This window comes from Erithacus rubecula (assembly GCF_903797595.1).
Source record: "Erithacus rubecula genome assembly, chromosome: 9".
Lineage (NCBI taxonomy): Eukaryota > Metazoa > Chordata > Aves > Passeriformes > Muscicapidae > Erithacus > Erithacus rubecula.
This window is the reverse complement of record NC_136660.1, coordinates 11,007,413-11,028,667: the sequence shown is the minus strand read 5'-3', so window position 1 is coordinate 11,028,667 and position 21,255 is coordinate 11,007,413. Positions and strand designations below refer to the sequence as shown.

At 38.2% G+C, this 21,255-nt stretch overlaps 1 protein-coding gene across 1 annotated transcript in view; it reads left to right on the top strand.

The window, feature by feature from the left end:
* The window catches only part of RET (ret proto-oncogene), a 289,942-nt gene that overhangs the window by 123,664 nt on the left and 145,023 nt on the right, over window positions 1-21,255 (top strand). Inside the window, exon 2 of the mRNA XM_079311877.1 lies at window positions 18,146-18,243. The gene's annotated coding sequence lies outside the window, so the exon portion shown is untranslated. The remainder of the gene's footprint in view (window positions 1-18,145; window positions 18,244-21,255) is intronic.

The following is a 21,255-nucleotide window of genomic DNA, read 5'->3' as shown; positions in this document are numbered from 1 at the left end:
AATATGCAGCTTGAAAATACAATTACCAGATGACTGGTAAAATGATAAAATCAAAGGCAAGTCTGGAAAACCTGGCAAAAATTACAGAAAACTTATGATTATGGAAGGACTGTTGAATGACTTCTTCCAGATGCAGTATTTGCTGCTTAACAGTTACAGGACAATAATATGCCTGGGAATAGTAGCCATGAATTTTAATTGGATGGTTATCCTCCTGCAGATCTCCAAGAAGATATGCTGGAACAATTTTCTAGTAGAATTTATACAAAGAAGATGGAAGATCAGCATAGCAAAATCCCTTTCAGAGAACAAAATAAGGGTTAGCCAGGACTGACATCTAGACTGTCACTTCTTTTAAGTTTTCTTTCTACATTTGAATTATTTTCTAAGTGCATATGAGGGTTTGGATGATCAGAGATCTCAGGTGATTTTCAGCCACAATTTATTTTGCTCCACCAGGAGGATTCAAAGGGCATTCTCCAAAGCTTGATTCTTGAGTCAGTCTTCTATTTCATCAGGTGCCTTCTCCACTATTAGTGTGAACATGATGTTCCCTTCACGTGTGCACAAAAGACATCCATGATACCACGGAAATATGGGCAGGAAGAAAGAGAATGCAGAAGAAAGAAACTTGGAAGGGAAGGAATCCAGCAGTGAAGCAAATAGTAAATAGTTTGTGGTCTAGTTATAGTTGTAGGGGAGGAGCTGCAAAAAATACATTAACTGAAGGCAGCAGCAGGAAAAAAGCTCTCTAACAGGCTAAAATGACAGGCCCAGTGAGAAGGTGATGTAAACCAAATTGCATTAGGCTTTGCTGGCAAATTTCAAATAGTTCTGTGGGGTTGTTGTCCTGGACTAGAAGATATTGTGAAATTGTTCCTTTCCATCCTGCCCCAGTGTGGCTGGAATGGGAAGCTTTTTATTTTGGTCTGCTCAGGAGAAGGCAATCAACCCTAGGTGTTCATGCTTGAAGGAGTGAGGTGTAGAAAACAAAGCCATACAGATTTTTCCTGTGCATTCATGGAGCTCTTTTTGACTATGTGGTCTGCAGTTTATGACAATTAGCTTTTGTCCCTGCTGCAAGAAAGTGAAAATCTAAGAGCCAGTAAACTGGGTGTAAGGGGTATGAAGTAAAGTGCCAGTCATTTCATGTCCCTTAATACAAGAACTTATGCAGGTTTTTTTGCATCAATGGGAACAGTGAGGTGTTAATAGTGTTCATATTTAGATCTGTTTTTGATAATGCACACAGAGAATTCCCCAGGCAATTTGCAAAGTTCAGGTCAGAGTATTTCCTTTGCTTGATTAGTCTTTTATGTCCATTTAGGCTGATTGTCCCAGCCTGGGACTGATCCAGGCAGAGAGGCCACCTGTCCCCAGGAATATGTAATGTTATCTCTGTCCACTGAGGACACGGAAAATAGGATTGGTTCTCGTTTGCCTCAAAAAGCAGATCAGTAGCAACACCAGGACAAGTTTTACCAAGAGCTAGCTTGATGAAGTGAATCCTTTCATTTTCTTGTACTCACTATCTCATGCTTTTTTGGGATATGGTTTTTATAGAAGGGTATCAAATGTTGTGCAGAGATGCAAAAGAGTCTTCCTGGGTCACATCTGTTAGCAGGTGATTCCTGGAAGCTAAAATCTGATTGTGTAGAAGATTGTGTTGTACTCTGGGAAGGTCTTCAGGCAAAGATTGAACAGTGGTCTATGAAAAAGTGCTGGAAATGTTCAGTTAAAATAGAAACCTATGCATTATTAAGATACATATTGAGGAATGCAGCTAAAGTTTTTTCTGTCAATCTAAGTGATAGTCTTGTGAGATGACTTAGACTGTATGCTCTAAATACTTCAGCTCTTCCCTTTTCCTTTTCCCAAATAAAAACACTGATTAAATAACTCAAAATCCCAAATCTGGCAAAAGGACAGTATTTCTCCTTTGCAGTTCCTCTGTTGTTGCTCCCAAAGCCTTGTGGCCGTAAATACTGATACTGCTATTATTCCAGATTCTTACATCGATGTGCAAGTTAACCCTTTGCACCCCTTTTTCTACCCTTTGATTGTAACTTTTGTTTTGCAGTAGGGGATCAGTTAATTTGCACGTACAGAGTTTACTGGCAATCAGCATATGGCAGCTGCTCCTCATCAAAAGTGCTCCAAACATTCCCTCCCTCTTTTCCCCTAAAAGTAACTTCCACTTTTAGACTCAATATACACCATTAGTGATGGACTCTCTAATAAATTGCTGTGAATGTGAGCCTGTTTTCAGCATCCTTTCTGCACCACCCTGGAGCTGATGTGTGTTAACCCCTGTTGGAGAAATAATCTTTTATATATATTCCTTGAATGCATCCAGAGGCCAAAGCTCTGGATATTTTAGCATGTCACACTTTTGTTATACAATTCTTCTTATGTGATAAGCCTAAAAACCCTCCAATTATAAATGGAGTTTGTAGCTGTAGTATCTCACATGCTGTTGACATTCAAGATCAGAGTTTAAGAGTTAGGGACTTATAACTATATGAGACTAATCTATGAAATACAGTTTCAAAAATTAAGTGCCATTATAGTGTCATTGTTATTAAACTGGAAAATATACTCAGTACAGCTACGTACTATCCTGTCTGCTAAATATATTTGACAATCAAAAAAATAGTTTTCTTCAAGCAGCAACCTGAAGAGAATTTACAAGTTCTACAGTGGCAGGATACTGATAACTGAGGCTGCTTTTCACATTAATCAATATTATATTTCACAGCAGAGCATTTCTCTTCTTTCTCAGTTACAGAAAAATAGTATTTTTTTCAACAACTCTGTGAATTAATTAATGCCATTTATTCTTTTGATTCTAACCAAAGGTTGTCAGGTTCCCTTAGCCTGTGTATTGATCTGTAATATAACCTTCCATTTCCTGCATCTGCTATTAAATGGAATAGAATTCATAATGGTTGCACTCCTGAGCAGCTGTTCACCTATCCAGTATTGTCAGGTCACCAGGGAAAGTTGCTAATACTTGAGGAGAACTTCACTGGTATATTGATGTCTTTTGTTGTTCAATTAACATTTCTAATGTGGAAGAAAGGAAGATAGTATTTAATATGTCAACCAGCCTTAAGACAACTCTGTTTCCATTTTCTAATGCCAAAACCTAATACAATGTTTATGTCCATTAGAGTTAAAATACTTTCCTTATTAGCTGCCTAAGTGCATTTTTTCAACAGTAATAGTGAAGGGCACTCAGTAAACTAATTAATCTCCTCAGTCTCCCTTTTGTATTTATCTGATGCCAAAAGCAGATTAAACTGTGGATGGTGCCTCCTTCCTGAACAAAACCTGCAAAAATATCAATTTCCCTGATTATTGTTATCTCTCATTTCAGAATGCTCCTTATTACTAACTGGGTTTTTGTTTCTGCTGCTCTCTGACAGCAAAGGTTTGAAATATTGCTGCTAGAATGTGAGGAAGCTGCAGAGACCCAGAGCCCAGGACCTGCCATTCATATATTCTTGTGTAATGTTGGAGACACTCCAGTATCAGGCTCTGCTGCAGCCCAGTAATTAAGGTGGTTTGGGGGTACTTATAGCCTCCTAGAAAGCTAAATCTCCATGAGCACATGTTGAAACAAAGCAAGAACATTTTCTTAATGGTTTAAAACTTATTTGGGAATAGTGGAGTGGAGGAAAGGAGCCAGAGCACACAGTGTTATATAACAAAAGACATTTCCCTGGCCATCCGTGATTGACTTGTGCTTCTTTGAGCCAAGTCAGAGTTTTAAGAATTGAATGGGGCCCACTGACATAGGACAACAGGCTCTTGTCTCAGGATGTCTGCTGGGCCAGGATGTTTCAGAAGAAATGGATGTTTCCCCATATGGGATGCACTAGATTGTACAGAGACCTACCAGGCACACTGAGTGTGAAGTTTATGCTGAATTATAATTACTTTTTTTGATCACTAATGAAAGGATGAAAAATACCATTGACTTGACTGTCTAGACATTAACTTCTGCTATTATTGTGTTGAATTATTATTAATGTACTATTTCTATATTAACTACATTAGTTAATATGGAATTCAGGTATCATATGTGTTAATGATGTAACTATTAACCAAATGCAGGTTTTTTCAGCCTTCCTCCTGTCATCTTCAGCCAATGACTCCTTTATCACTCCAGTGTTCTTTTTCAGAATGATCATGGGATGCAAAATTTGTAATTCACAGAAAAAAAAACCAATGTTCATCTTTACTTTTCTTGCTAAGAGAATATCCTTATTTTAGAACTTTTGTATCAGTTGGCAACCTTATCTTTGGCACAAAACACTAACTTGCAGTGTTCCTTTGAGGGTTTTTGTTGTGGAAATTTTTGCATTAAAGTTGATATTTTTATTTTCATTCTTATTCCATGAGTGTATCACACACCAAGGTCCATCTTATTCAGTATCCTATATATACACTGAAGACAAAGCCACACAATTTGGGAAGAATGGAAGATCAAGGAAACAGCTTTGCTTTTGCTTGAGTTTTTTAAAATACTCAGGACCTTTTCTGAGGTTAAAAGAATGGCATTTTCCTGGTTTACTTTAAAAAGTTAAGATGTGTCTATTTTAAGTTTAAGTAAGTTAGAATGAATGTTGTAATATACCCAAGTCTTGAATACACCTTCTTAGGAAGTAAGATGATAAATAAGTTTTGACAAATTCTGTAAAGTTGCAATAAAAGAATAAAAAAATTTTAAGCTATTTTGCAGGATAAGATAATATCACACAAAATATCACAGTCTGTCAAAAGTAGAAGTGGATTTTTTATTTTTTATCTTTAAGGATAGTTGTAAGATAAACTGTCTAATTTTCTTTAGGATTTTCCTAAGGAGTCAGCCTGCTCCTGGAAGATTAATCCTCACAAATATTCTACAGGGCTCCTCCAAGTGTTCTGGAGGATTTTAGTATTTTCTACACAACTTGCACCTATTCTCATAAGCCTGTGTGTGTCCTGATTTTCCATCCACACGTACAGACAACTTCTGCTTTTTATACTCTTTCTCCAAGGTACACCCCTTCTCTGTAAGGAAATTCACTCCTGCTGACCCTGCAGCATGCCTCATTTTGGGAGTTCTGCCTGGTGAATAGGGCAGGATTACTGAGTACTTTCATGTACAAATATAACTTTTAATCTCTATGGTAGCTGGGTAATTTCTTCTCTACTAGTTCCTCCTTACCTCTAGCTAATGAGAATTGTTCTGGGATCACTTCAAAACCCAAGCAGCTCTCCTCATCAAAAAATATTCTGAATATATTTTTGCTTCAGTCTCTAGGCTTGCATCTCCACCCTTACAGTGCACAAGTTACACTGAGAAGATGGACTTGGTCCAAGAATTGTGTTTGTGTCTGTGTGCTGTCTGTCATGGTGAACACTGATTTTTTTATTTATGTATTTATTCAAAACTGTGTAGAAGAAGTTTCATACTTGGTTTTGATTCCATTCCATGTTGTTTCTGAGTGTCATAATATTCATTAAGTGTGATAGGATGAGTTACTGAGCCTTTCAACATGTGTTGTAGAATGGTAAAATATAGCTTCCATATTCTTTCCCTTTTTTTCCAAAGCACTTTAAGCAAATTGGCAATCTAATTATTGATTTATAAAAGGAAAGGAATTAATACAGCCTCCCATACCCATTGGCGTAAGAGTATTTAAAAGTGAACTATGCTTAAATTTCATAAAAGCCTCCTCAGCAAATCAGTAGAAGAATATTGATCTTGAAATAAGTATGTGAATTCTAATTGTGTTTTGTCTTTCCACTGGAGGACCATTACTTTTATTTAGCTGGAGTTCATTCTTTTCTTTTATAGTCTTGGTGTGTTGTCTGTGAAAACTGCCTTTATGTTTGAGCAAGGCTTGTAACCACCCAGTTTTGCTGATCTTTTCAAAAGAGTGTATTGACATGTGAGAGCTAAAGAGAGGCTTTTAAGATCAAGTTACCATCACCAAAAGTCTCAGCAACATATAACTATGGTTCCTGGTAGAGAGCTGACTGTTAAATGAGTAAATCAGATGCCAAGTACAATAATTGCTTCTTGCTGTACTTCAGACTCACAAATCAATTTATTCTGATTATAAACCACCATCTTAATAACATACCATGTAATTACATATATATTTTCATCCTGTAAAACCACATACATATGTAGGTTAATCCTGCTACTTTCACAAGTGGATTTTGGCTGGTAAAAGGGAACAGTCTTGGCTACTTTGTAAGTTTTGAAATACTTGATCTGGCTATTCTTTCATTAGAAGATTTTGGAAAAGAGAGAAGAAAGGAGTTCTAATGGTCACACAACTCTTCTGCATGCAAAGGCAAAGACAGGGATTCTAAATATTTAACAATGTTTTTAGAATCAATAGTTTTGAAGATAAAATTTTTAAATGTATCTCTTTTTAAAATTAAAAATTCAATTCAAAAATTAGTTTAGGCAATTTCTTCAAAAAGTCAAATATCTTTTGACAGAAATCTCTGCTTCTGTCTGAAAAAATAGGAACCACTTTATGTAGCACAGGAAGGATTAAGCATTGGTGTGATAGTTGAACATTCCTTTATCTTCACATCACATCAATGTTAAATTCGTGAAAGTTTCTTCCTATTTCCTACATTATAGTAAATATAACATTGTGATTTGTTTTAACTGAACTCTAGAGCCTTTTAAAAGCAGTTCTGCAGTGTAGACATTAGTAATTTTTTAGCCATCTGTAGTCTAGCACTGAGTGGGCATGAGGTGCTCTCAAGGTGAACTTAAACAAGGTTTGGTGGGGGAAATTTGGTGGGTTTGATTTCTTTTAATCCACCATTAAGCTAGTACCTGAGGAGCATTTAGGGGAACAGTGAATGGAGATTAATTGTTATGTGGAGTCTGGTGCCCATAAAAATCCCCACCTAAACCAGCACAGTTCTGTTGTCCTAGGTCATTTGAGTGCAGCACAGGGCTGTCTGCTGCTCCTCGAAAGTTTGCTGATGGCAGACAGCTGCTGGTCTCTTCTTCTAGGGAGTAAGTAATAGCACAAGAGGAAGCAGCCCCAAATTGCTCCATGAGAGGTTTAGATTACCTAGTGGTCAAAATTTCTTCACCAAAAGGTTTGTCAGGTGTTGGAACAGGCTGTACAGGGAAAGTGGCTGAGTCACCTTTCCTAGAGAAATTTAAAAGATGTGTGGACATGGTACTTAAGGATATGGTTTAGCCTTGGGCTTTGCAGTGTTAGGTTTGTGCTTGGACTCAATGATCATAGAATAGTTTTTCCAGCCCTCCTGCAGTAAACAGGGACATCTCCAACTAGATTAGGTTGCTCAGTGTCCTACCCAACCTGACTTGGAATGTTTCCAAGGATGAGACCTCTCCTACCTCTCTAAGCATCCTCTACCAGTGTTTCAACATCCTCATTGCAGCAAAAAGGCTCTTTTCCTGCCTAAATCATTCCATGACTCTATAGACATGAATGACAGCTTACTCAGCCATGTCTGTTGTGATGGGCCAGAAATTCATGTTTTTAGAACTTACTTCTATCTGGGTTTTGTACCATGTTTGCATTTCCTAAAAATTCTGTGGCAACATAATTTAAACAAACCGACAACAATGAGCAGTTGGGCTGAATTCCAGTTCTTCAGTTTAATTCATGTTTTCCTGACTAAAGACTCAATAATCTCTGTGTACATAGTGAAGAAATACTTTCCAAGAATCCAAATTATATTGGGTAATTTAGGTGCATAAAAATTTAGCCTAATGAACAAGTTACTGCAGGGTATAAGATTACTCAAATTACTCTGCCTTTAAGTTCACTGGGGATTTAGTAGCAGATTTAACAACAGAATATAATTTTGTGTTGGCAATTTTGGAGACATGACAGACTGCACTAGGAGAAATCTTTATATCATGTGGAGAGAAAACATTTGTAATAAAAAGCTAACAACTCAGCATCAGTGCAGTTTCATAGCAAACCTACATTGAAAATCTCTCAATTTTAGGGAGGGAGAGAATATCTGGATATTTATATTCATTGAACTGGAGGAAAACAACTTAGTTCACTACTAGAAATAACAACTAGAAAAGAATAATGTGTAGCTGACACCACTCGTGTTGCTTCTGGCGTTTGCCTTTACTTTTCTGTGCTTATCATTTCAATTGCAACTCTGAAACACCATTTGGAGACTCAGTCAAGTGCAATAAAATGAAAATGGAAGACAGGATTTTTTTTTCCCTCACTTGCCTGTCATAAATACTTCAGTTGTTTTACTTGGAATCCTCATATCACGAAACTGAAATCTTTATGGGAAGATTTTTAATATCCAAAGTTAATATTGAGATCCTATTATGTTGAACAGCATATGAATATAAATCTTGCCTTGGAAAACCTTAAAACTGGATGAAAAAATTAACAAGTGAGAGTAATGAGGGAAAATATTATCTTCATTTCAAAGAGGAACAATTGGCACATTAGGAGAAAAGTGTTTTTGCCAAAGCCACACTGCAGGGCTGGATGACAAAAAATTAATGCTCTGTTTCCTCTAGCAGCAAAGGCAGCTCCCAGTGTGTTTTGTTTGCTTGCTTTTCTTCACTGCTCTTTTTCAGATTTGTATTTTCTACTCAGACTATTAGTTTGCTTACAAGTCATCACAATAAGTTGCAGTAGCCCCCCAGAAGGCACATCAAACCGTGATAAAAGAAAGCAAAACCATTGTCTGAGAAACTTGGTTTGAAACATTCCTGGGCTGACATTGGTCCTGAGGGCTTGAGAATTTACTGTGTCAGTCTCAATCCCAGTCTAGTGCCTGACCATGAGCTATCATTCCTGTTTAGGATGCATAAGGAGCTCAAAAAACCCTGCTAAATGCAGCTATTGAATGCATAACTGGGTGTTGAAAAGACCTCGTTAATGGTAATTTTCTTACAAATGTTTGAAAAATTCCTGTTGGGTCACTCAAAAAACTTCCAGAGTTTACTCTTAAAAATGGATGTTGCAGTGAGCAAGAGAACCATTCAAAAAAAATGGAGGAATGACTGGTGGATTTGGGTATTCTTTTCTAAAAGTTACAGTGTTTGCATGTTTTGTCTGTTTTACAGCATCTTTAAAAACAAAGCAAAACCCCCAGGCAGGAACCCAGAAACATACAAATGGATAGCTTTAGGATCCTGATGGGAATACTGCCAACAAGGTAAAGAGAAATATTTTAAAAGTGCCAAACATGCAGACCTGTCATCCTTTGCCTTAATGGGCACTTACAAATGTGCTACTTGCAAGAGATGTTCTTCCACAATATGATTGTGGTTATAAAACAAACAGCATGGTCAATAATATGATCTAATCTGATTGAAGAGGTCAGTTAGAAAATTATTACCCACTTTACAACCCATTAACATCAAACCTACATTACAGGAATGTATGTGATAGATTAAAAACTTGCTTACTTAAAGCAAGAAGGTCTAAATAAAATCCATTATGAATGTTTTTTTATATTTGAAGCAAAAAAAAATTACCCCCTTGGTGACTGGAATGCAATGGGAAGAGTCAGAACAAGTTGCTGAGTTTAGCTTTTTAATCTCTCTGCCTGAATCCTATCTAGTAGACGTTTGGGGAAGTGGAAAAGACATTTTTGGATTATTAGCTTCTGCTTTGTGATTGACACACTGAGGAGGCTGCAAGAAAGCAATTCAAGGGAAATTGAAGCTGTTGAATGGAGTTACTGGAATTAGGGAAGGAAAAAAAAATGCTTTGCTTGATACAGAGCAAATTATTTGCTGTATCAGGAAAGACCCAATGACCCTTCTAATCTTGTATCCTGCCTGCAATGTTGATTTATACCAGATGCTTCAAATGAAGATATAAATCCCCATAATACATTTACCTGTAATTGTATAATAGTGTGCAAGGAGGGTATGCTCTTTCTTGACACCAGTCCATGATCAGCATATGCCCTGTAGCATATATATTGAAAGCTTCTGTCTTTACTCCTAGCTGATGAAATTGCAGATGCTTATGGCAGTTGTATAAACTAATGCAGGTGGATGGCTAAGCATGTTTTGTGGCAAACCACTCGTGCTCACTGCACTGCCTGAATTTCAACTAGTAAATTCTTGGGCAATTTCCATAGGATGTTATGCCACAAAGTTTGGAGGACATTCTCTTAAGCTCTGTAATGGCCTTTAACTGGTAATATCAAAGGAAGGAAGGTGTCCTGGGTTGACTGCATGCATCCTCACCTGTAGTTAATACTGCACTGTGGATATGTTTCACATGTGAGAGCTGGGATTTGTCTGTGTCATGCACACTTCATCACTGAGTTCATGCAGCAGCTGCCCACAGCACCAGCCTGACAGATTTTGCTGGTGGTTGTACCCTTAGTACCTGCTCAGCTGTGTCCCCATCTTCTGTAGGAGGTTCTGGAACTTGGGAGTGATTTGTGACACTGGGCCTTGCTGTAGGCATGAGTATTCTGCATCCGTGTGCTGTATTCAGGATGGCAAAGAGGTAGTGAAGGTGGGGTTGGAAGAGCCCTACAGAAATGCCTGGAGTGCCCTTCACCAGAGCTGTGAACAGACATTAGGCCATGGAGGGCAGCATGCACAGGGACTTCCCTTGCTGTGCTGGTTCTGCTGCTAGGGTTTGTGTCACCATCGTGTTCCCTGTGCCTCTGCAGGCTGGAAGCAGCTCTTTAGCAAGATCAATTGCTTCTGTGCTGTAGTGCTTCCGGGCACAGATCAGGCTGCTGGACCTCTGCCTTTAATGCAGGGTGGTCTGTGGAGGTTTGTACTGCCAGTGATTTGAACATTTCCAGGCTGGTCAAGGCTATTCTACAGGCCTATTTACATTTGGCACAGAGCCTGTGAAGCTCCATGCCATCATTTCTGCCTGGCATTCCTATCTGCCTGAGTTGTTCTGACTCCAAGGCATTTACAGGTGACCTGACTGCTTGCCAGGAAATACTTATCTCCTCCATGACTGTGGCATGGCAGGGGAATGTGCTTTTTGAGGAGGACTTGGATGTCCATCAGGACCAGACTTAAGAGTGGCATAAGGTTTGTGAACAGGATGATATTTGCTTGCCATATCCATCACAACATCTGTGAGACAAAGAACGGGAGGCAGGCTGACCCACACTGTGCAGCTGCAAGAATTGTAAAGTCAATTCCATGTAGGAAGCCCCAAATGAGTCCTTTATACACAATGCAATTCTGTGTATTCACTGCTTCAGTGATGTGGTTTCCAAGCTGTTATTTTGTTTTGTCTTTCCATTTTATTATTTTTTCAGGAGATAAGAGGGAGGTAGAAAACCTTTTATCATGTTTCTGTTAGTACTTCTTCTGAAGCACTGTATTCCTCACCACCTCTGTGCTCTGTCTGGATGCTGAAACCATAAACCCTGCATAATACACCATGCTCTCTCCCCACAAGTTTCCCTTTCATACTGTTTGTTCCTTCATCACTCTCCAGGGATGGAATGATTTATGCCAACATATATAGCTATAAATGAGACATTTTTCTACAAGCAGTTTTCTAAGAGAACAGTGGTGCAAAGCTGTACTACTAGCAGTAAAAGTAAACACAAAGAAACAGCAAAACTAGTTGTTAGCCATTAAACAGGAATACAAAAATTTCAAATAAGAACAAGTGAATAACTACTGACAGTTTTTAACACAGGCAAATAGTAATGCAGTCAGTGCAGTATGTGGGATTTTATTTTTAAATAATTTTTATCTTAACTGGTTTCAATTATTTTTGATTCATATTCGTTTTACTCAACTTGAAGTCTTGGAAAGGAGAGTGGGATCCAATATAACTGAATTGCTTCATCACATCTTACAAATGATGCTGCTCATCAGTAAGTGGAATATGAGTAGAAATGAGCTGAAATGGTAAAGAGCAGTGTTGGTGCAAGAATGAATAAAAGTTTTTATAATACTTGTCCTATTTAAATCTTATGCTGTTCAAAGGAGATGTGAATTAAGTTTGCTGGGAGTATTTAACAGACTATTTTTGTTGGATTAATATTGATTTTGTAAAGCTAATTTTATGTAATTGGCTTGACCTTTACCTGGGGACTGGATTCAGTCTCACATTCTTCCCTAAAAAATCAAATTACCTTGGTTTCAATGTGACATAAAGAGGTAAAACTAACATGTCAAAGATAATTGTTAGTAAAAATGTACATTCCTATCTATCTCTAGTTAGTTCTTAGACTGCTTTATACTATGGGGATGGTTCAGCACAATCAAGTTTAACTCTGTATCTATAATGATGAAGTTCAAACCAAGCAAAATGTGGGTTTGCACTCAAAAGGATTCGGGAAAGATTTATGATAGTGTCTCATGAACCATGAAAAATTATGTATTTTGTTAAGGCATTAATTTCATTTTTTTCTTTGCACTTTGGTGAGGCCTGCCATGAGAAGAAAGGAAGTTTTACTGAGAAATCCAAGATTACTCAGCTGGTACAGCGATAACATACATTGAACATGTAGCTCTAGGCAATATTTTTCCTTGTGTATCAGGACTGTGATTATGCATCTATTCAAATCAATTTTTCTATAAGGTTTCTTTGGGCACAGGAATCTTGCCATTCTAGAATCCAGAGCTGTGGGGTTTTGATCTAGCAGGCAGACTCACCAAGAGAATGTGTCCCTTTGCATTTCACTAAACTGTGACTTTGGTTTTTGTTTTCGCAGTAACTTAAAACTATTTTTCTTTACATTATGGCTGGGCCTCCAATGCTGATATTTTAAAGAAATGGAAAAGTTTAACCACACACATAGATTTTATTAAAATTCTGGCATTTTGCTAAGTATTCTTTTAGGCAAATTCACAATCAGCACTCTTACTTTGTGAATTGCCATATTCTTCAATGGACAGTGGGCAGGATTTACCAGCAGCATAGCAGGTCTGTGAAAGCCCAGGCATTTAGTGTGGAGAATGTTGTAACAACAATTAGCACTTTGCTGTTTCCAGCAAGAAAAGCTCACTAATTCAGTTTAGTAAAATATGGTAATATTTTAGTGCCAATAATCAGATCTGGAAACTTCCAAAAACAACAGTTATGGTGTATTATTTCTGCTGCCCAATGGCAAGACTTTAGGGATTGAAGCAGTTTTGGAAAACCAATATATATAGTATTGTTAATGTTAGTGATTCATGTATCTACTGAATCATTTATTTTGTTTGCTGTTTTTCTCAGTTTCTCTAGTTCAGACAAGACAAAGCAGCTCTTTTTATGGAAAGGAAATGAAAGAACATAAATAGGGTAAGATGTAAACCACAGAGCTTCTGCCATAAACAACAGGCAAATGGCGCCTCACAGCAGTTATGCACAAATGAGTAGTAGATTGCAGTAAGTTGTAGCTGAGAGCATACTTTTGGCCAGGATTGTCATCAGACATCAATTTGGAAAGTTGTATAACTAGATGCTGTTAAAGAAAATCAAAGTGTTGTCTGGCATGATTATGAATTTCCAGCACAGTTCAAGTGCTTACTTCTAATATTCCCCTGATATTAATGTCATTTAGAACACCAACTGAATTAGACTTGCCTTGGGAAATTAAGGATGTTGTCCATTTTTCCAGGGATTCAGGACTTCCATGGATGGAGTTGGGGTGTATGGCCTCTGTAGACTTGGAATACTAATTTCCTTTCTTGTAGAGTTTCCTGTATGACACTTGGGTAGGTAGAAGTTCATGCCCTACAGATTCAGATGGGCTCTATTTCCCCTCTAATTCTGTTTCTGTGGTCATCCCTACTATTAGGGTGTCCTAGAAAACTAAGCTGCCAGCTGGCCAGTACCTTACACACAGACTTTAGCTGTCACTGGGGAAAATCAAGGTGAAATTAGTAATTTAGAATGCTTTGGCACAATGAAGTTCTGAACCCCTGGTGAATGGTAGTGTGTTAGATAGAGAAGCATTATTCTCCAGCTTAAGTGCCAAAGAGCCACTGTTCCAATATAGGCTTAAAGGAAAGTCAGATATCTGAAAATAAATTGTATTAAGGGGAGTTAGTGAAACCCTGCTAGTGAAAAGGGAAGTGCATAAATGAGGTAAGCATGCCAAATATTGTGTTAAATGTTATGGCTCTGGAATGGCATGAGACCCTTATATTCTTCTCAGGTTCCTGAATTTGGTAAAAAGAAGCTTGATAAATCAGAAAAAGCATGTTTCAGTTTTAGTCTTTTCCTCCTGGTATTTTTCCCAACAGGGACACTGTTGACCATCAAGTTCACAAAGTAAATGCTAAAGTAACAACACCCCAACCCACTGCAACAGAAATTTCATAATGTAATGGGAGTTAGTCATCTCATGCTGTGATTTATCTGGATTACTCATTTCCTTATTTTGGAGAATATGTATATTACAGAATCAATGCCTTGAGCCATGCTTGTTGACAGTGTTGTTTCCAATGCTCATGTTACTACTCAGATGCTCTTTCTTCTTTAGGAGAAGAAACAAATATGTAGAATGATTCTGTTTTCACAGTATAGGTAAATGACAGACCTACAAGAAGGTATTTTACAGCTTTTCAGAGCACACTGTATGTTAAATCCAGATACATCTATAATGTATGAACTCTATACTCTTGATGTATCTATAACCATCATTTTTGCATAGTTCCAGTTAAAAGAAGTCCATAGAAGAATCCAACTTCATCTTGTACAATAAAGTGATCTGCTATAATACAGAATATCAGCACACTTTAGACATACGATTAAATTAAATGTTTCTTATTTATCAGTAGACTAACAAGGAGTCCAAACCTTAGCCAAGTGGAAATAGTATTGTGAAAATTTTTCAGAAATTAGGTAGTAATAGAGAAAGTGTGGAGTAAACATCTTCGATGAACTGGAGTAATTTTCTGAAGTTTCTTCCCTCATCTTTATCTGATGAGAGTGGGAAATTTAAGTTGTCATCTGAGTGATCTGCAGGGAAGAGAACCCTAAGGGTGTTCAGACCATAGAATGAGGGGTTTTCCCCCTGTTGTTTTTTGGTTTTAGTCTTTTTTTGTTCTGGGGTCACATGGCTAAAGGAGCATTTCTCCATTTATCTTTGGCTGGGCAAGAAAAAATAAAACCTCCATACTGTTGAGACTACAGCTGGCTGCATATTGCATCCTATGCTGCAGAGATTTGCACAAAGGGCACATGCAAGAGGAATCCAGCTGGTGCTTGCCAGCAGGTCACCTGCTCCCCTGGCCTGCAGGACACTGCTTGAGAGGTCTGGAAAATGGGTGATGGAGATCAGATGTCAGCTTTTCACAGATCACATGCAGAGACACTGGAGCTCCCTGCATATATTTCAGCTTATCCATTGTGTCTGAAATATCTAGTATCTTGTACAGGAACAACAAAATTATGTGCAAATGATGGTGGTTTTTTAATTTCTTTTGTCCAAAAAACACTGGTATGTCTTTTCACACAGAAACCTTATTAAATGTTCCAGGTAAAATCTGTAGGGGATTTTCTTCATAAGAAAATGCGTGAAGGAAAAGCTACAAATGAAAACATAGGGGATATCTGGGTTATTGGTTATAAGTAATATTTCTTGACTAATCAGATAAGCTTAACATCAATACTCCGTGCTTTTTGCACACAGATTCCTCAGTATGGGGAAACTCTAAAGCAGAATGCTCTGAAGATCATCCTCATCCATCTTTGTCCCCTTTATGCTTGCACCACAAAAGTGTAAGAGTGCACTAGGAATAAATGGCAGTAATGTACTGATGGGAATACTTTCAAAGTGGACAACACAGCCTGGATGAAGCCCAACACTTAAGGGTATGAAGCCTCTGATTAATCCTTAGATTCTCATACGTAACACTGCATGCACTCTAATGTCAAGGAAGCTGGTTTGAAAATTATGGCAGTTCTTATGCAATAAAGATTCATCAAGAGGTGTGTATTTGCAGGTAGGGAAGTGATATGCACCAGGATGCATTGAAGTTTGAATAATTTCCAGGCATTTGAGGAGAGCTGCTAAGAAAGCAACTCCATGATGCACTTTCTGTGAAGTTTTGGGAACACAGGAACAAAGCTGGGCCAAAAAAAGAAGAAAAAAAGTAGCTTTATCCTTTTTGCTTTGCTGGGAATCTTCTTCCAGAGTCTGAGAGCTGCTTTTATTCCCCACCACCCCCTGTGATTTTTTTCTTTCTTTTCCTCTGAGAAGTGCCATCTGGTTTCCAGTGTTTGCTTCTTTTTCTAAGGAGACAGTATTTTGGGATAGGAAGTGCCTTTTTTCTCTGATTTCTGTGTGACACTGGTTTACTGTTTAGATGTGAGATGTGTCAAAAACTTTCCAGCAGTTTCTGTTTATCTGTAGACATGCTGTTAGCTACCAACATCCATTGCTTTTTATGATCATCATTTCTAATGCTGACAATTTACCTTCAAAAGGTAAATCGTTTATTTTTAAGAAAATGAAATGAGTGACCCTACCATTATTTGATAATTGATGGCTGTATTTTTACATATACTATGTAGTTATTCCTATGTTAGCTATGGTATTCATTACCCTTTTGAATCCCAGGCTACTATTCATAGCAAAGGCAAGAATCTGCACAAGAGAACCTGGACTTGATTAATATCCTTAATTACTCTGCACTGAACCAAAGGGTAATATTTCTTACTGCCTCCTGTTAATAATCAGTTATGTCTCAAAGCACTTGGATCAATAACCTATATTTTTTTTCCTTCGTAACTGTGCGTATTGTATTAGTAGGGAAGTATTCAGCTGAAGAAGCTTGTGGATGTTAGCTAAAGTTTTTCAGAAATTTGTTATTGATTTTCTAAAAGTTTGTCAAATTGGAGACATTAAATCAGCTCAGCAGTTTTTTGGGTTTTTTTAACAGAATACTTCTGAGGGGTTATCAGCCAGCTCTGCAGAGGGCAGGAACGTTAGGCAGGGTAGTATTTTATATGGGCATGTGCTCATCTCTTGACTGCCTGATAAGGCACAAATTCATTCCCACTTTATGCTAGAGCAGGTCTTTGCTGAAGTAAATGTGGTCTCTCAGGAACACACATATATTACTTTAGATACAGCACTGTGTCAACAGCTCTCCAGACTGGGGCAGTGGGATCTTAGCCTGGATGCTGTACCCACACACAGACATGATTTAAACTGGTTGTCCTTTGGCTTCAACTGTAAATTCAAGGTTAGCTGTGTGGTCATCAGCAGTCTCCCCCCTGTGCTTTGTGATGGTTTGCACTGCCACTGGCTCACAGCACTGGGCCTCTTCCTCTTGCTGTTCATCCTCTGAGTTGTGGCATTAGAGCCTCCACACACATTACTGAGTGAATTATCAATACAATGTGTCCTTAATTTCTTTGGCAGCCTCATGGGACCAAGGTGACAGTGAGAGAGGATTTAGCTTCTGTAGGTTTCTATTCATGCCCATAACTTTAAGTGCTGTGCTCTTGTGTATATGTGACCTTGAACCGTCCAACACAGAATTGTTTAACTATAACCCTGACTGAACTGCAGCCACTCTATCTTGCAGTCTTAAAGAGTGATCATCATGGGGACAAACACTTGTCAGTGGAGACCAGCAACTTGACAAAGGGCAATGGGCATGAACTGAAACACAGGAAATTTTCTGTCTGTAAGAAAAACCTTCTTTACCTTGGAAGTGACTGCAATGGGCTTCCCAGAGAGGTTTTGAAGTGTCCTTCTCTGGAACTATTAAAAATCTGCCTGGATGTGATACTGTGCACCTGCTCTAGCTGATCCTGCTTTAGCAGGGGCCTTGGACTAGATGACCTCCAGAGGTTCTTTCCAAACCAACCACTCTGTGACTCTGTGATAATACTGACAACTGACAGTCTGCTCTTTGCTCCCTGCAGCGTTCAATCATAAAGGCAAAACCTTGCACTGCTGTTAGTTTTGTGGAGAGTGGGAGGAAGAGAAATCCCTGAAGTGAAAGTGATAGGATGTGGATAACAGATTTTAATTGCTGCTTTCTCAGACTGTCTGTAGTCTGGCTAAAACAGATTTTCCTGCTGATTCGCATGAAAGAAGACAATGTTTTAAATATTGATGTGTATGTGAAGGGATTATAAAGTGCCCAGATGGACCTCTTCAACTGTACTTTTCTGATAATGTGTGTTGTGTTTTTTCTAATTGGCAGCCACTGGGTTCCAGTCCAGCACATCATCCCTACTGACCACTGCTATTCCCCAGACAGCAACCCTGGTGCTCTTCCTGCTGGCCGTTGGTATAGTTGAGGTATGTCACTAACATATAAAGATAGAGTGAAAATATTTTTTTTTCCTACTTTTGTTTTGTTCAGTCTTTGGTTGATGAATTATTTCACTTGTGCCAGGATGTAAGTACTTTATTTTTAAACTACAGAGGTACCCAGCAATTCAGATTTTCAAGTTCACTGAGGCAAAATGAATTATCAAAGTGTTTGAACTGTACATTTTACGGGTTGGGGTTTTAAAAGGTTTTTTAACTAAAAAATACAGACTCCTAATAAATTTTTTTGTTAACTTGGATTCACTACCATGTTTGTCAGCCCAGGACTGTTTTGTATAAACACATTATCCACACTTCCTCCTCTTGAATTGCCCAGCCCTAACCATGTGATTTCAGCAAGACAGCCATCTCAAGGCTTTTTGATGTAAAAGCATTTTAAATAAGTTCAAAGGGTTAACAGGCAGGACAAGAGAGAGGCTATTTCTGTATCTGAGATTTCAGTGGGAATGATTTACTGTGAACAGAACATATCGCAAAAGTAATCTTTTTATCTCTCTCTGCCTGCAGAAAAATTTATGATGACGTGAGGATATCTATAATGGCACAATTTACGTGGCACCTTTTGGTTGATGAGAAATGGCAGTCTCAAAATTACTGCAGAGATTAGGAGTTTTAGCCATGTTTCCAAAAATAATGTACTCACAGAATTGTTGACCATTTTTTCTGGTTTAATCATTTCACCAAAGCATTTATTACATTTATGTCAGAACCCAAAGTAATAATGCAAATGGAAGCCTTATCAATCAGCCAGTTAAATTTTCACACTCTTTTAGTGTAGCTTTTTTGGTCTCTGGTATAAATTTGACAGCTTCATGTGATGCTGCTAAACACAGCTTGAAGATGTGCTACATGATTCTATGCTGTTTGATATAACTGTCAAAAGTAAGGGTTTCAAAGCAGAATTTCAAAAGCATCAGTGGTATTTTGAATCAAATATTATTGATATTTCATTCAAACTCTAGGTTCTAAATGCCCAGGTTTTCTGAATCATTGGTACTTGAACTTGTAGAACACTTGAATGCTTGGTATTATTTCCCTCCTTTGCTCCAAATTCAGCTCAAGCATTTTAGATATGAGAACCTGATCCCATGCAGAGTTATTGTGGTTAAGAGTGCTTGAAATGTACACTTTTTTTGGAAAAAGGGATACCTTCCTTCAGATACTGTTGGAGATGTTCCTGATGTATCAACAGAGAAATTTTTTGATGAAAATAAATGAGGGCGCTTTGGAATTGTTGGTGGCCTGGAATTAGGACACTCACATGGCAGTGGGAATCCCCAGTTCAATCAGATGCTCTTCCTCAAGGCAAGCAGCCTAGAGAAGCTTTCCTAATGTTGTGGGGAAAGATTTTAATCACAAAACCCTTAATTTGGGGTCTGTCTCTCTAACAGATTGGTTTTGTTCCATTTTGTTTTCCTTGTTTGTGAATGGGAGGACAAAAATGAGTCCTTGGCCTTTTATGGTAGTGGGGGAGGGGGGTTATTTATTTATTTTTTAATCCATAAATACCAGCTTTTTTCTCCTTACTCTCCTCCTAGTATGAAGGAATGCATTTGGATTGCCAGTGAAAGTCTTGTTGTACTTTAAGGGTAAAAAAACAAAAGATTAATCCATGTCCATCTACTCCCTACAGATCAGAGCCAAACTCTTTTGTTTCCAAGATTTCAAAAAAACTTCTGTAATGTCTTTATACTTTTGTATTCCGGTATCACTTTTTTATTGAGTTTGTATTGCTGTGACTCCACTAATGCTGTTGAACAATTTTGTGTGTCCTCAGGTGATACATCCCTCAGAAAGGCATGGTAAAGATCAGTTTTTATATCCTCTGTGACCTTTTGGTTTATCATTTCAAATGACCTGCAGCAGACTCTGCCTAAGGCGTGCAATTGTTTTGTGGCACAGTGGTTCCAAATGTCAGTATCTGTTTTCATTCTGCACCTATTTTGCATGTAGTTGTTTGTTAGCTTAGGTGGAGATGGGGAAGGCTGATGAGCACCTCAAGGGGATTGGATTTTAGGTGAGGTTAGCTAATGAAATAAATTGCATGGTGTTAATTGCTATGTAACACTGTATGTAATCACTTACATGGTGACTATAGGCAATATCAGGGACACTACAGCAAAAATCATTTAGATTAATGAAAATTGAATGGGACAAGCCCAGCAGTGATGGGACCAGAACTGGCTTCATGGTGCAGCAACCCAAAACCACACCAAATTTTCTGCCCTGAACAACTATTATGACAGGTGAAGCCCAAAGTCATGGAATAAATTAACTCAATGGATTCTCACAGGAATGGTGCATAGCCTCAGAGAATGATACCTATATATGTGTGTCTGTATATCAAAGGACCAAGAAGAATGATGGTGGCTAACTGTGATGCATTGCAAAATGTGGGAGCTAGGCATGGCATAAATGGGATGCAATGAGGAGTGAATACTGTCCTGGCTTTGGCTGGGATAGGATTAATTTTCTTCCTTGTAGCTGGTGCAGTGCTGTGCTTTGAATTAACTATGAGAATAATGTTGATAATACACAGTTTTAGTAGATTTCAGTTGACAGGGAGGAAAGGCAGAAGAGCTGTCCTGAGCAGCTCTAAGGGATATTCCACACCACAGTGTCATGCCCAGTATGCAAACTGGAGGAGTTGGCCTGGAGGTGCCAATCAGTACTTGGGGAGGGATTGGGCATCGATCAGCTGGTTGTATTCAGCACCTCCTGTTTTTCCTGTGTTTTATTTCTCTCTGTCTCTCCTTTTAATATTATTATTATTAGTAGTAATTTGACTTTATTTCAATTTTTCAACAATTCTTAGCTCACGGGTTTTACCTTTTTCCAATTCTACTCCCCACTGCCCTGGCTGGGAAAGGGGGAGTGAGCGAGAGGCTATGTGCTGCTTATTTGCCAGCTGGGGTTAAAACACAAATTGTGGAAATATTTATACGGGTATTTTGGGTCTGCTTAACTGGTAATTTTTCA